This window comes from Rousettus aegyptiacus, unplaced genomic scaffold (assembly GCF_014176215.1).
Source record: "Rousettus aegyptiacus isolate mRouAeg1 unplaced genomic scaffold, mRouAeg1.p scaffold_m13_p_9, whole genome shotgun sequence".
Lineage (NCBI taxonomy): Eukaryota > Metazoa > Chordata > Mammalia > Chiroptera > Pteropodidae > Rousettus > Rousettus aegyptiacus.
Window position 1 is genome coordinate 38023483 of NW_023416312.1, and position 15207 is coordinate 38038689.

The window sequence follows — 15207 nt, forward strand, 5'->3', positions numbered from 1 at the left end:
CTGTGCTGCAAGGCCATGCACCCTCAGGGGCCAGAGTCATCACTAGACAGCTTTGGAAATGGCTCCAATCTCTCTGCCTGCCTGCCTTCATTAGGGGAAGAGAAACCGTGCACCTCTATGCCCATCTGGCTGCAGGAAGGATGTGCTAAGAGCCCACCCCCCGCCCCCTCAGTGTGTGGTGCCTAAAGGCAGCAGCTACTTTTAGCTGTACCTCCCTCAGCCTCAGCTCCACCCACTCTATTCCTTCCTCCTTTCTCTGGGAACCCTGCTGGTTGACAGGAGGGCCGGGCAGTGGGTGCTTTGGCATGGGAAAGAGGCATGGGGGAGCCAGGCATCCCTTGGAGAGGCTCTGATAGGTCTGGCATGATGGGAGAGCTCAGAACAAAGGTAAAAATGATGAAACAGCTTTGTGCTTAGGGCTCAAAGGGAGTGAAGGGGTTTATTAATTTCCTCTGAACCTGGCAACCAGCTGAGGTGCTTTTCTTTTGATTACAGATTGAATTGCACAGGAGGGCTCGGGAAGATTTATTGGACAGAACATGTATCGTTTCTGTACTTGAATTTAGAGCAGGAGTCTCCAACCCTTTTGGCACCATGGACCAGTGCTCCTATGAGAATCTAATGCCTGATGATCTGAGGTGGAGCTGAGGTGGTGATGCTGGTACTGGGGAGCAGCTGCAAACACAGATGAAGCTTTACTCACCTGCCACTTTCCTCCTGCCATGTGTCTCAATTCCTAACAGGCCAGGGACTGATACCGTGATTTAGAGAAAAGCAACTGGTGCTAGTGGATGCTCACTTGATTCTTGACTCTCCCTCTTGAACACTGTCTTACATTTTGTACTGGATTTTGTACATTGTTTCACTTGGTCTTCTTTTTGGCCCTGTAAAGTGAATGGGACAGGGATTATCTTCATTTTACAGACGAGAAAAGTAAAACTCAAAGATTTGTCATACAGTACTTGATATGGGCTCAAGCTCTGGAAGTTATAGTGCCATTTAAGGTCATTCCAGATGGCTATATCTTCTAAAAAAGTCTGATTCCCTCATTGTTAAAAGCCAGAGAACTAGGTCCAGACAAAAGACTCTCCCAAAGAAACAGTATACTTGGGGTAGTACTGAAGCATACTATGTTGCTGGGATTTGAGTTCTTGGACCTATAAGACTTGCAAGCTGCTCTTGTCTTTCAGGGATGGCGAGGGAAAACTGTGCAGTGTGATTGAAGGCCAAGGGTCAGTGAACTAGTAATTTGTCATTTTTTAGCCCTGTGACCTTAGGCAAGTCACTTAGCTTCTCTGAGTTGGTTTTCCTTTCTCTTATTTGGAGCTGATAATTTGTGAGAACTCTCTGAAGGAGAAATATCTGGATGAATGCTAGAGTGGAGGGGCCTGACACATGCTAGGCCTTCTGTAAAGATTTTGTTAATGAAAGGCATACACATGAATAAAGAATGGCTGTAAATATGAACTCAGTTGCTGGATTACTTTGAACAAATCCCATTATCTTTGTGCCTCATTTCTCATCATTGGAACATAGAGGACTCTTTTTTATTTTCCTTCCTTGGAAAGGCAGAAACTCTGTGGCCTAGCCCCTGTCTTCCTTTCTTGGTAGGAAGCTGGGATTTGTTTTTTATAAGACACTTTGTTTTATTTACCCCCAGCTCCTTCCCCCCACCCGGCCACATACATTGTTACTATGAATAGCAGACTAGTTCTCTCTCCATATCTCCTGTGAAGCTAAAAGAGAAGATTGAAAGAAAGCCAAAGTTATTATTATTATTTTTTATTTAGTGCCTTTTCAAGTTTATCAATCCAGAACTGGCTAGGCACTCAGCAATTAAAAACCAATTTTTGGCCTCCGAGGCCTTGGCTAAGATTTGTGATGAACATTACTGTGTTTTCACGATATAATTAAGAGTTATGATAGAATAGCAGACTCTTAACAAATGTCCTACCTAGAACAAATACACACTTCACCTTTATCTGTATCATTTTGTTTTGGAAAATTCTCATTGCTCCTGGAGCAGGGTGAGAAGATAAGGGCTATTGTATAGTCTTCCTGTCTCGATCTTTGCCCCAGAATTCTATGGAGTGAGCAAGGCCAGGATTATTCTCCCTAGTTTTATGGCTCAAGAGATTAATACTTAGAGAATTGCTTTGATTGACTTAGATCAGTGCCGTCTCTTAAAAGCAGCTGTGTGCTAGGAAGAGCATAGTATATAGAGATAGCTGTTATCAACCCACTCATACCAAATGGCCTTCACCAAGGAGTTTGTTTTAAGAATGCATTTTGCACTTTGCTTCTATCTAAGTCTTATAAAAGTTAGTCAAGATAGCAGAGAAAACTAGGCAGATGCCACTAGGTAACTCTGGCTAGGTTGGCGTTGAACCACTAATAGACAATTTATATATCTCTATTTGAATTACGATAAGTCCACCGAGATATCATATCATCCTGGGATGCATAAGAGGCCTTGCCAAATGCAGAAGAGTGGCCCTAGATTTTGTGGCTCTTTGTGCTCTGTTTGGAGGTTTTCTCTTTAGATTTATCTGGCCTTGTTCTTAAAGACTAGGCTTTGACCCTAAAAGCTCTTCTCATTACTATCACTAGTTTCTGCAGTCATCCCAAAGGATAGGGAAGAATGCTTTGAATGCTTTGGATAAATCCAATCTCATTTTGTCTGAACTTTGGTGAATATTGTATACCTTTTGAACTTTATCCCTTTTTTCAAAGTGGCTTGGGACACTGAGAAAATGAATATGGAATGACAGATTTAGGAAGGCAACCAGTAGCTTGCCAGGGCTTGTGGGAGCTTAGCTAGGATGAGACATCTGTACGTGCTAATCCACATGCACATAGCTGTGTTCTGTCTTTTTGTGGTGGTGGTAGTAGTGGGATAATGGTGGTGGTATGAGAGAACAGAGTTAGTCCATGGTGCTTCAACTGAGAAAGTCACTGGATGAGAATAAGAAAGAACCTTTAAGACAATTGAGCCTATTCCCTCATGGTACTTCTGGGAAAATTGAGGCCTAGAGAGAGGCAAAGGCTTACCGAAAGTCTCAGAGTTAGTCCACAATTCTTGTCCTGTCTCTCTGTTCAGTTCTTGGCTGTTGTGAGGCCCTTTGGATGAATGGGGTGGTGGCTAAGCCTTTGGGGAAGCATCTATGGCCACCACATTCAGAAAGTAACAGAGATTAAATTTAAAACCAGGCTCTTTGACCTGCTTCAGAGAAGATTGGCCCAGGTGTCTTAGAGGAAAGTTGTTAGAAACAAATTATGGGAGAAGAAAATTGTTTCAGCCTTGCTGTCTATCCATGTCTTCCAGGTATATGATGCACACTTACACTCAGACACATGTGGGGCATATTTGGAGCACACACGGGACACGTGTAGTATTTATTTTCACATCGACACATTTGAAGCGCACACATTCAGTTAACCATGGGGCACACTCACACTTCTACATTTTTGGCACAGGCAGGGTACACACAGAGACACACACAAGGCATGCTTATGCAAATTTGTATGGGCACACATGGATTCATATAAAACAACTGCATACCTGTAGGGCATGTGCAAATAGGACACATACATGTAGGGCACAGAGATACACAGTCAGAGATGCACCTGCACTCAAGACACACACTCCTATCTCTCAGATACACACTCCTAAGGACTTACTTGGACAGACAACCCTCTCTCCATGAGACATATTTGAACACACCTATGGGACACAATCACATACCCCACACACCCCTGTGGGACAGACTGACGAAGAATACATTTTACCCCTAGGGCTGGCCTGCTGTTCCAGTCTTCCAAGTGGGCATGACAGGGCACTAGCCCCATCTGATGGTCCTCTGTCAGTTTGCTCTGGATTCCCCTTTATCTTTGAAATCAGGCCTCAAGAGATCAGTGAACTCAGGAATAAAATGGATACTGAAGGTGGCATGTGTTACAGCAGGCTCCGCAAAGCAAATAAAACTTAAGAACCAAGCTCCTAGATGTTGAGTTAACAGGCAGATGGAGAAAAATGGAGAAGATAAATTGATACCAATTAATGTAGAAAGCTTGAGCCTACTCCTCCATCCCCCAATCCACTTACAAACCATTGTGGAAATATATGATTGTGAAGTAATGTCCTAGAAAATCTAAAGGAACTGAATATTAAAGTTCATTTTCTTGGAATGAAGTAACAACTTGGACCTGAGCAAGTATATCTGAATTGTGGGTGGGAGGGTGGGAGGTGAAGTAGTAGGATGTATAATGCAGTAGGTTGCATGAAGCAGGGCAGAGGCCCAGAGTCTCCTGGGTCAGTGGTGGGTGGAAAGAACAGCCCTATCTTTAATGACCACAGCCCTGCCCCTAGGCATAGCAGGTTCAGCCATCTGGCCCCACTAATGAGGGTCTGCTATTTTTAGAGTTTCTCAAGCTAGAAATCAGGTTGGGGTGACCTCGAGAGGCCTTTATGGCTCTTGATAACAAAGGCTGAAACTGGAAGGAGGAGGTCCTAGACTGAGTCCAGATGAAGGGTGGGGAACAGTGAGATCAGTGGCCAGAGTGTGGCAGGTCTGTTCTGGAGCAGTGTCCTCAGAGCCCCAGTCAGTGTTGACTGTGACAGCCTCATGCCAGTTTCTCAGCTTTGGACTGAGATCGAAAGTTCTAGTTGCTATTCTGCCACTTAGGGTGTGCCTCAGTCAGGTCCCCCTCCTCTGCCTATGTCTTGTTTGATGTAGAAGTGATATAGCCACTATTGCCGCCAGATGCTGGTAAGGCTCATCTAGGCTAAGAGCTGAGAAAATGCTTTGCAGATGTACTTGTTCTTCACCTATGAAGCTATACCTCCGTTGCCCCCTAAGCAGGCCTTGGTTCCCACCAACAACTGGGCCTGACTCCTGTCAGAGTAGTAATTGAAAGAAAGGCCAAAGAGGGGCCAGGGGAAGGCAACATCATGGAGTTAGGTTGTTCAAAATTATGCTGAGGTCACCCCCACCTATACAGATGCTTTTCAATGCCAGGTCAATTCTTTCCCAGAAAACAGGTTTGTAACATTTAGGTAGGTGATCATAGAGGTTAAATATCTCAGTAACTCTAGGTAGTGAGAGAAAGCTGGGGGCATCAGGAACAGAGACTTCTTCCTAAAAGTCCTGCCACTTGCCAGAGGAACCAGCCAAGAGTGCCAATTCTGACCCTGAGAGAGTGCCTTATTCTAAGTTTTGTATTTAGGGCCATTTCACCTGCTTTGTTTGAGAGGGTGGGTTAGGAACTAGACCATGTAGCTCAAATTCAGATTTGTCCTCACCCCATACATTGTGGACAAAGTTCAGTTTTCTCATCTATAACATGGACTTTAAAGTCTCAGGATTGTTGGATATAAGAATTTATGACCGAAGGATCTGAAAAAAGCCTTGTAAATTGTTAAACTACTTTGCTGCTGTTTGGATTGTTAAGAGTTCATCCAAGTAGTGATTACAGGTAATTTGGAGGTAACCTAGGAGCATGTCTTCACTTTATTTCTCCATTCCTTCTCCTGCCCTTCTTTTAAGCCAGTGTTGTCTCTGTTTTACAGATGGGAAAACTGAGGGTCAGAGAAGGAAGAAACCCACATGGAGATACAGGATTAGGTAGTGGTTTAGGACTACGGGTCATGCCTTCAAAACTGTTTGCTGTTCTTTCTTTGGCCCTAAGCTGCCACCCAGTGAATTCCAGTGCTAAGGGAAACTGCTGGTGGCAGTTGAAGTTAATAAGATATGTTAAAAACTTAGATTTGTCTCTAACACATAGCAAGGAAGTGGGCTCTCTGGGGCCCAGCGTTGGCCATGAGAGGCACACTGACTGACCCTTCATCCTTTTCACAGCAGCTCACGTCCCACTCGTCTCCTGCATGGTGGAAGCAGTGAAGCATTGGAGAAAATTCTAAACTGTTGTGAAAGGGAATTGTGCTGCCTGTTTAAGGAGGATCCCTGAAAGCACTTTATCCACCTTGACAACTCCCACCTCCTCACAGCTTCCTGGGTACAGAAGCCGTGTGTGGCTGACCTGCTTGAGGGGTTAGACCAAAAGGTATCTGAGGAAATAATGTTTGAGGGCCTTGATCTGTGGATTATTTTGCCTATTCTTGGATAAGATGATGGAAATCTAAGAACCGAAGCTGAGAGAATCCCTTGAGACCATCTGTGCTGACTCTCACCTGGCCTCAATGTGGACATTAAAACCCAGCTAGGCTGAATTTTTCTCCTTTAGTGTGTGCTCTTGTATACCACAGACTTTTGAGCTGGGCCAGATTTCCTGGAGCCTTTCTAGCTTGTTTATTTTTGGCTTTCTGAGCCCCAGAGAGGAGTGAGTAGTCACACTGAGACAGAGTGATGAGAGGAAGGAGATGGAATAATCTTTGGATCTCAAGCCTTGGGTAATAGGTATTGGGGAAGAAGGCCTTTTGTGTTGTTCATCTGTCCTGCTGCTAATATGTTGTTTTCCTATAGCCTGCTGATTGGCCATGGGAGCCTAACCTAATCTGTTTCTATTTTCACTTGTGCTGCTAAAATCTGTAAATGACAATAGTATTGGCCTTTCTGGGGAGGATTAGACAAGCAATGTCAGGGTTGGGGAAACTGGAGGATAAAAGGAGAGAGATACTTCCTGGTCTTCAAAATTGAGAGCCCAAAGTTATATAGGGAAGGGTTAGCACCAACACTCTGTTAAGAAGCAGCCACACTGTTTCCTCAGTTCTCTTGATCCTAGAAATCTCATTTTTCAATATTTTATTTTTGAATAGAAAATCCATTTACATGGTTTAAAATTCAAAAGGTACAAGAGGGCGCACAGTGAAAAGGCTGCCTCCTGTCCTTACCCTCCAGCCTTTCGGCTTCTTCTGCAGAGGCCACCCATGAGTCCTTTTAGAGAAATGTTCTATGGATATTTAAGCATGTATGCATACCACAGAGATATTGTAGGTTTGATTCCAGATCACAATAAGCAAATATTTTAATACAGTGAATCAAAGGAACTTTTTAGTTTCCCACTGCATATAAAGTTGTGTTTACACTGTACTGTAGTCTATTAAGTGTGCAATAGCATTATGTCTGAAAAAATGTACATACTGTAATTAAAATTACTTTATTGTTAAAAAATGCTAACCATCATCTGAGCCTTTAGCAAATTATAGTCTTATAGCTGGTGAAGGATCTTGTCTTGATGTTGATGGCTGCTGGCTGATTAGGGTGGTAGTTACTGAAGGTTAGGGTGGTTGTGGTAATTTCTTAAGGCAGCAATGAAGTTTGCCACATTGATTGACTCTTTCTTTCACAATTTCTCTGTAGCATGCAATGTTGTTTGATAGCATTTTACTCACAGTAGAACTTCTTTCAAAATTGGAGCCCATCCTCTCAAACTCTGATGTTGCTTTATAACTAGTTTTATGTAATATTCTAAATCCTTTGTTATCATTTCAACAGTCATCACAGCATCTTCACCAGGAGTAGATTCCATCTCAAAAAAACCTCCAATTTGTAAAAAAAAATCAGTATCTACGAAGCACAAAAAAGTGAAGCACAATAAAATAAGGTATGCTCGTATATGAATATATTTCTCTTTGTCTGTATTGTGATAATATACTATACACACTGTTCTATATCTTGATATACCTTGGAGGTTCTTTGACCCTGTAGGGGTGTGAGGATGTGTATGGAGAACTGAGGTTAAGAGCACTGGTTCTAGAGTAAAATTACCTGGGTTTTGATTCTGGTCCTGTGTGCCCTTCAGCAATTACTTTAGCTCTCTGAATCTTAGTTTCCTCATTTTTAAAAGAGGAATCTAATAAGTTAGTATATGCAGAAACTTAGGTATGCCTCTGCCAAGTTTGTGCATAGTAAATATTAGCCATTTTTTAAAAATTAGGAGGTAAACATTAAATAGTGAGTCAGAAGATCTGGGTTTTCTTCTAGCCTCTGCTTCTGGGGTCGCTGACTGACTTCCATTGTCCAAGCCCATTTCCTCATTTTTAAAAAGTAAGGTCTCACCCCTACTCTGCTTATCTCTCTGAGTTGATCAGACAATCCAGTGAGCTAATGAATATGAAAGCAACTTAGAAACTATAATGTGCTAAGCATACGGAAGGGGTGCTGCTAAATCTTTTCATAGAAGCTGCTTGGGATAACTTGAACCTAAAGGCCAGAACTGGGTAGAGAAGGCAGTGTCTTTTCTCCTGTCAGTAGAACTGAAAGGCCATTTTTGTACTGGAGTTCTCTTCTGGGTGGAGGTAGCCCATGGCAAAAATTTAAAATAGTCAAATTTTGTCTTCTGACTTTTGTTACCCCACCCCAACCTTATCTTGACCTAGATATTTCCATGTATTTTCTATTCCCCTCTGTCTCCTTTGTCTCCCCCTGTCTCTTGTCAAAACTTGCTTTTAGAAGAAAGGCAACGACATCTGTCAAAGACGACCCCAACTTTCCATTTGCAATAACCTAGTCCAACTAGCTCAGTAAAGAATTATATCTGCCCAGGTTCATACTACAGGTTAGTAACCAAGCCAAACCTGGAGCCCATTCTTCCCATCCCATTTTTTCACTAGTATTTGCATTTTTGTGTAGATCTGCATTTGAGATTCCTTAGCAAAGACATTGCTAATGAGGGAGATTCTAGAAGTGTGTCTACTTACTCTTCACACTGAGGTATTCTTAACCCTTAATTTCTAGCATCCAACTTGTTTGGGGCGCACTGATGGGAGGGAGAGGCATGTATTGGTTGTAATACTGAAGGGATGTCTTCTGTAGAGCAGAAGATAAGGAGCACCAGAAAATGTCTAAAACAGTGATCTCCAAAGTGAAGCTCAGGGAGAAAATATTAGAAGTTCCTTATATTTTAAACTGTTAAAATCATTATTATTTAATTTATACTTTTGTGCATATTTTTATAAAGTATATACTACATTAGTAGTATTTAGATATTGGGGTAGGTGTTCATTTTTTTTAACCAATTGACAATTTTTTACTGGAAATAATCGACAGCCATTATTCTAAAAGACTGTAGACTTGGTTTCTAATCTTGGCTCTGATGCTGACTAGCTTGACGTATTAGGCAACTTCTCTTTACCAGAGCCTCAGTCTTCTTATCTGTAAAATGTTAGATTCAACTAAGTGTGCCAGCTTTTGGAAGTCTCCAATCCCGACCTTTTCTGAGTATAAGAATCCACTGTGTCAGAGTCAAGAAGAGTGGGTTCAAGCCCTGGCACCTTACTGGATGCTTTGTTTCTCAGTCAGCTGTCCTGGGCCCTTTCTTTACCCCAACCTCCTCCACATAGCCCAGACGGGCAGGCAGATGCTCTCTTACATAAGCCTGACTGACCTACTTGAAGTCCTTCTGTTACAAGCACAACCACTTTTCCTGTACACACAGACCTGATGCCATCCCTCTAGGGCCCTGAACGTGGGGTGGGGTGGGGAGGGCGGTACTGATAGTGCTTCTCGTGTGTCCTTTCTATCAGCCTGTGTTTAGATGTATCATCCCTCTGTTTGAAATCTTTAATGACACAGGCTGAAGGGAAGCAAGCTCAGCCAGTTTGAATCCCCTGGGGCCTGAACCAGTGGCTGCTCACTGAACACCTCTGCCATCCATTTATCCACCATTTGGTATTGAGAACCCAAGACTGTGTTAGACTCTGTTAGAAGAAACATGGCCCATCTCTAAACATGAAACACTGCTGACAGAGATTAGAGGTACTGCTAAGTGCCTTGACCAATGTCTTTTCTCTCTAAGTAAGCCAACAGGCAGAGGGAAATCAATAAGCCCTTGGAAACTATCTTCCACTTTCTGATAGGCTGTTTGAATACAGATTTCCTCTTTGGGTTATAATGTAAGGACTCCCCAGGAGACAATTACATTCTCTTTTGAAATGAATACTAAGGCTCAGAGCCTTTGCAAGCCTGTGTCCTGAGTGGGCCTGCTTAGTAGACCTCAAGGTAATTTACCTTGATTGAATTATATTTATTTATCCTGTTTCTTCTCCAGGTATAGGAGCAAGTCACAGTGCCCCTGACTAAATGCTGTTCCTGTTCTCACCACCTTAGACCAGATGGCCACATTTAAAGGCATTAGAATCATTAATTCCAACCTATATCCTGCTCTGTTCCTCCCCTCCACCTACAGCCCTCCTTAACATACAAGATTTTAACACGACATCTGTCAAATGGATAAAAAATGACTTTCTTCTGTCTGCCTTGCCCACCCACCCTCTGGCTGTGGTGTTGATGACTATAGAACTATATATGTGGGAGGCATGGAGGACAGATTCTTCATGCAGTTCTAGCCCCCTCCTCCTACCCTTCTGTACACCTAGAAGAGCCCCACCCCACTCCTTCCCAGGAAACTTCAAGGTCGGCCTTCAAGTAATAGTCCAGGAAATTTAAGGCTTCCAGGGCTGGTCCCAGTGTAACTACATGAAGAAATTCAAGAATCTAGGTACAGGGCCCAAGATATGTCTAGGTTACCTCAGGGATTTGGGGGTCTTTGAGACCCCTGTCTCCTGTCTCTCCCCTAGTCTTGTCCTGGCCATGTCTCAAGGTATAAAGATAACAAAAAAACCCAATGGGTGCTTCAAACTTATTACCTGAAGCAAGTACAAGAAGGGTAGGAACATTTTGGAGATAGGGCACAAGGTGGCTCAAGAGACAGGTAGGGGTCAGGGTAACCTCCAGCTTGGGATGGGATGCTTCTGACTCAATTCATGAAGAGACCCTTGCTAAGTCATTTTTCTTTTGTTTTACTAATAATGTGTCTCTTAGAATATTAGAGGCTGACTTGGGTAGATTGAACATAGCTCTAGGAAATTGCCTATAGATTTTAGTATAGAGGCATGCTGTGAGAATTTTCCATCAGGGCCATTGAGGGCCTCAGTACTGAAGGTCGGGGTCAGGGTGAGAGTGGAGATGTAACAGGGAAGTTGCAGATAGCCTCTTAAGGCAGACTGGGGAAATCCTACTGGACAAGCTACTATAATTCCTCAGCCTGCCTGGAACCTGACACAAGAAGCCAGGAAACAGAGTTTGATATTCTGGTTATTTCTGAATGGTCCAGTGCAGTCTTATACCTCAAACTCTAATTGTAGAAAGTTTAAGATACTTAATCTCAGTATGATGTATGATTCAGAATCGCTTGGGATGCTTGTTAAAAATTCTGGGGTGATTGTGAGCAGGGGTCTGTGGACCATACTTGAGAAACTTGTGTAATGGATTGGAACCACCTGGATTATACCAACAGATCCCAGAGCAACTTGATAGTAACTCATATTTCCAAGATGTTTTGGAGATGCAAGCTGATGTTTTTCATATTGGAGGCTGCTCTGGTGTGGAAAAATTCTATAACCAACAGGATCATGGTTGGTGGTCCAGAAATATATCTTCTCTCTGGTCTGTGCAATCCTTGGCTCATCTGGCTGCATTTTCTCTAAAGTACTTATTTCTCAGCAAGACAAAACTATTAACTACATGAAATTTGGGGCATCAGCCAAGTCTCACTTCAGAAACTTCTGGGCCCACTAGGCTGAGCTAGAGGCTGGAGTTCCATACCAGAAGAGTCTATTGTTGAGGTCTAGACCAAGCAAGCAACTACCCTTCCCTCATACGCTTGGTCACCATTATAATTGAGATGCCTTCTAACTTCCCTTGGAAGAGGTACGGAAAGAGCTGCCATTTTTTTGTTATTAGTCTGTAATGAATGAGAACATGTTTTGGATGGTTTATACCTTGAGGTACTTGTCTGGGGTTTCCCAAGCTTTTAGGTCCTGCCAGATATTATTTGGTTTGTAGCCAAAGTACTTAATGGCCTCTGGATCAGATGGTCTGTTTTGTTCTTGCTGAGCCCAATCTACATCTAGGCTCACCTTTCCAAATCAAGCCAGGCCAGCTGCATTTCACGTCTGTCAGGTGTGGCTGAATCCAATAGGTGATCTTTCATTTTATTAAAGTAAAAAATAGATGGTATGGTGGAACACTGAATAAAGCCAATGCCTAATGACTCACAAATCACATGCCCAAACTAGGAAAATGATAATTATGTTATGAAAAGAATGATATTTGCATATTTTTTTCAGTACATTTACAGTCATCATCGCTTGAGTGCATTGATTATTCTTCTCAGAAATGAAATTATTTAGTTATGGGCCATAGCAACACCCAGATTAAAAGTGAAACCAGTCAGATGTGAACTATTAAGTCATAGGAAAAAGAAAAAAACAATTCTTATGATTTTTTTTTATATTCATAGTGGGTGTTTTCTTACCTGGTGTCTCTTCTCTTTTCCCTGATGACCATTGAGTACCTGTACAACTCTTCAACAAAAACCAGCCCATTCCAGAAGCCATCTGGTCATAAATCCTACTAACAATAGATTGGCCTGTAGGCTGCCTAGTATATGTTATGTAAACTATTTCCTTGGCCCCATAGAATATTCTGCAACCAAGCAGAGATGTTAACTGTGTTGCTGTGATCTACCTCAGAGCTTGCCTGGTTTTAGGGCTCAGGTTGTAGAACTTTAGATAGATGCTAAAAACAATTTTGTTAATTATGGATTAAGTGATGCTTTAGATCTACTGTTCACAAGTGTACATTCTGGTTGTTTGGAGAATAACACTCTGGTTGACAACTTGAATAACTCTATATTGTCTTATTTTCTTCTTATTTTAGGTAGGAATTAGTGACAGGCAAATGTAGAGAGGATATAGGGCTAGAATCATCAGGGAAGGGATTAAGGAACATGTGGTTCAAGATCACACTGCTAGGAAGAGGTAGCCTACCTTCGGTGTCCCTTTACTTAATCATGGTTAAGGGTATGGCTTAAGTAGAGAGGCACAGAGGTAGAAGTGCATCTGCCTGCAAGAGATTGTGTTAAGCCAGAGTGGAAGGGCCCTGCCAAGTTTGAGACAAGAATTGGATCCATAGGTAGGCTAGATTAAGGATAGTTTTGAGAAGTTGACAGAAAGGAGTTATTAAAACTTCTTGAGCATGGACAATAGCACCAGCAAAGAGTTTTGAGAAATCACTAAAAAGTAGCTTGAGGAGGACAGAAACCTATAGGTAGCATTAAGGCCAATTGGGAGGCAACTTGAGGTGATTAAGAACTGTCCTAGGAAGGAGCATTGGAAATGAAGATAAAGCACCATATCTGAGAGAGAGAGAGAGAGAGAGAGAGAGAGAGAGAGAGAGACAGACAGACAGACAGACAGACAGACAGGCAGACACACGGAAGAAAGAAATAGTAGGCCCAGAAGAATTAACATAAATGGGAAAAATTAGATGGAGGAGAATGGGGGCACATGAGGAGTTTTATGTGTGTTTTATTGGAGGTGGCAGCAGGCCATGCAGTGAAATGTGAAGCAGGCAGCTAGAAATATGAGGCTGAAAGTAAGTGAGAGCAGATAGCATGCAAAAGATGATTTCTTTGAGCAGCTATGTGGAGAGAACAAAAGAGCAAAGGTCCCCCATTGACTTTTGAATGGGGCAGTCAAGAGCTAAAGTAGAAAATCCATTCCTCAGTGTTCCCAGCCAGTCTGATTGGCCTGTGCTTCATTGTGTCACCAGCAGTGACCGAGTGAGTTGGATTCAGTAAGGGACTAGTCAGCTCCAAGTTCTCATTTTCCTCAGCAGATAACAGTAAAAGCATCCTATCGAGCACATAAGAGAGCAAGAAGAAATGAGCTGCAATAATGAAATTCCTGTGTTTGTAAAGTTGGTGTTAGCCTCAATGGAAAGCCAGACTGAAAGGTATTTGAGAGGTTGTCAGTGTGGTTCAGGTTTGCAACTTTATTGGTAAACAGAAACAGATAAAGGGACTCGTTTATGATCATCGAGTGAGTTACTGACAAAACTTCTGATAGCCAGTCTTTGCTGTACACCTAGGTGCCTTCTATCAGTTGTTTGAATAGACTGGGACACACCTTTTCTGAAATGGGAAGGATTGCTGTCCTCCAACACTTTGGGCAAGATAGCCAGAGTCTGTTTACAGGACTGTATTAAAAAGACATCTGGTTATTCAGGGGAGAGCATAAAATCCCAACCTATTTTAGATGTGCTTAAAGGGAACAAAGGAAGGGATTTTGCCCTTGTACATGCCTACCTGTTGGGGGAAGGGACTTTCTGAGGGGATGGGGACAGGCATCAGTTGGAAAAATACCTGTAGAGAGACAAACCCCCCTCATGTCCCTCTTTGTCCTTCTGTGAAGCTTCTTATGGCAATTGGCACATTTGCTATTATTCACAACATGTTTTTTAAAGCTTTCCACCTTCTGCTTCTTGCCATTAAAACTAATATTTCTGGCAGCCACTCAGGCTAATTAAATAACTATTTGGGGGGTGGTACTGTTCAGCTAGAGGGCAAGAGCAAGAAGAGTAAGATAACTGGTGTGGCTCTGGAAAACTAGGTAAAGGCTGTCATCCCAGTTTTTTTTTCCTGTGTTGGCAAGGTCTGGCACTGGGAATGCCCCTTACCTGACCCCAAATTCCCTATCTGAGACATATCAACCACTGAGAAAGGCCTTGTAGACAGGCAGGGAGCCCAATCTATGGGGTGGCATGGGGATCCCTGGAAAGAATGAAACATCAGGAGAAGCAAGGGTAAAGCTTAGACTAAGAGGGTCCTCTAGACCAGTGGTCCCTGAACTTTTTTTGGCACCAGGGACCAGTGGTTCTTTGATAATCTGATGCCTGATGATCTGAGGTGGAGCCGAGGTGGTGCAAGTACAGATGAAGCTTTGATAGCTTGCCTACCACTCACATCCTGCTGTGAAGCCTGGTTCCTAAGAAGCCATGGACTAATAGGGGTCTGTTGCTCAGGAACTGGGGACCCCTGCTCTAGGCCAATGGTTCACCAAGTGTGAATCCTGAACCAACAGCATAGGCATCACCTGGAAAGTTGTTTGAAATGCAGTTTTCAAGTCTCACTTCAGACCTACTGAATCAGAAATGCCTGGGGCCTAGGAATCTGTGTTTTAACCAGCCCTCAAGGGGGTTGAGAACTACAGCTCTCTGTCATTCACAAGATAGATTGGTCTCCCTTAAAAGATACTAGCTGAGAGCTGTCTCTGCCTTCTTGACAGGAAGTATGTGCTGACAGCTCCATTTTGTTTTGTTTTGTTTTGTTTTTCTGGCAAAGTAAAGCTATAAAATGAGTCTGACTAGAGATTCAAATCTGCTCCACTACCTACTAAATGGGTGA

General features: G+C 42.7%; 1 protein-coding gene across 6 annotated transcripts in view; it reads left to right on the top strand.

Moving 5' to 3' along the window:
* ARHGEF9 (Cdc42 guanine nucleotide exchange factor 9) overlaps positions 1–15207 on the top strand; it is a 171189-nt gene that overhangs the window by 39290 nt on the left and 116692 nt on the right. Inside the window, exon 1 of one of the 6 annotated variants that reach the window (XM_016122610.2) lies at positions 7547–7563. The exons of the other annotated variants lie outside the window; for them this stretch is intronic. The gene's annotated coding sequence lies outside the window, so the exon portion shown is untranslated. Of the gene's footprint in view, positions 1–7546; positions 7564–15207 lie in introns of those variants that run through there. 6 annotated transcript variants of the gene reach the window in all.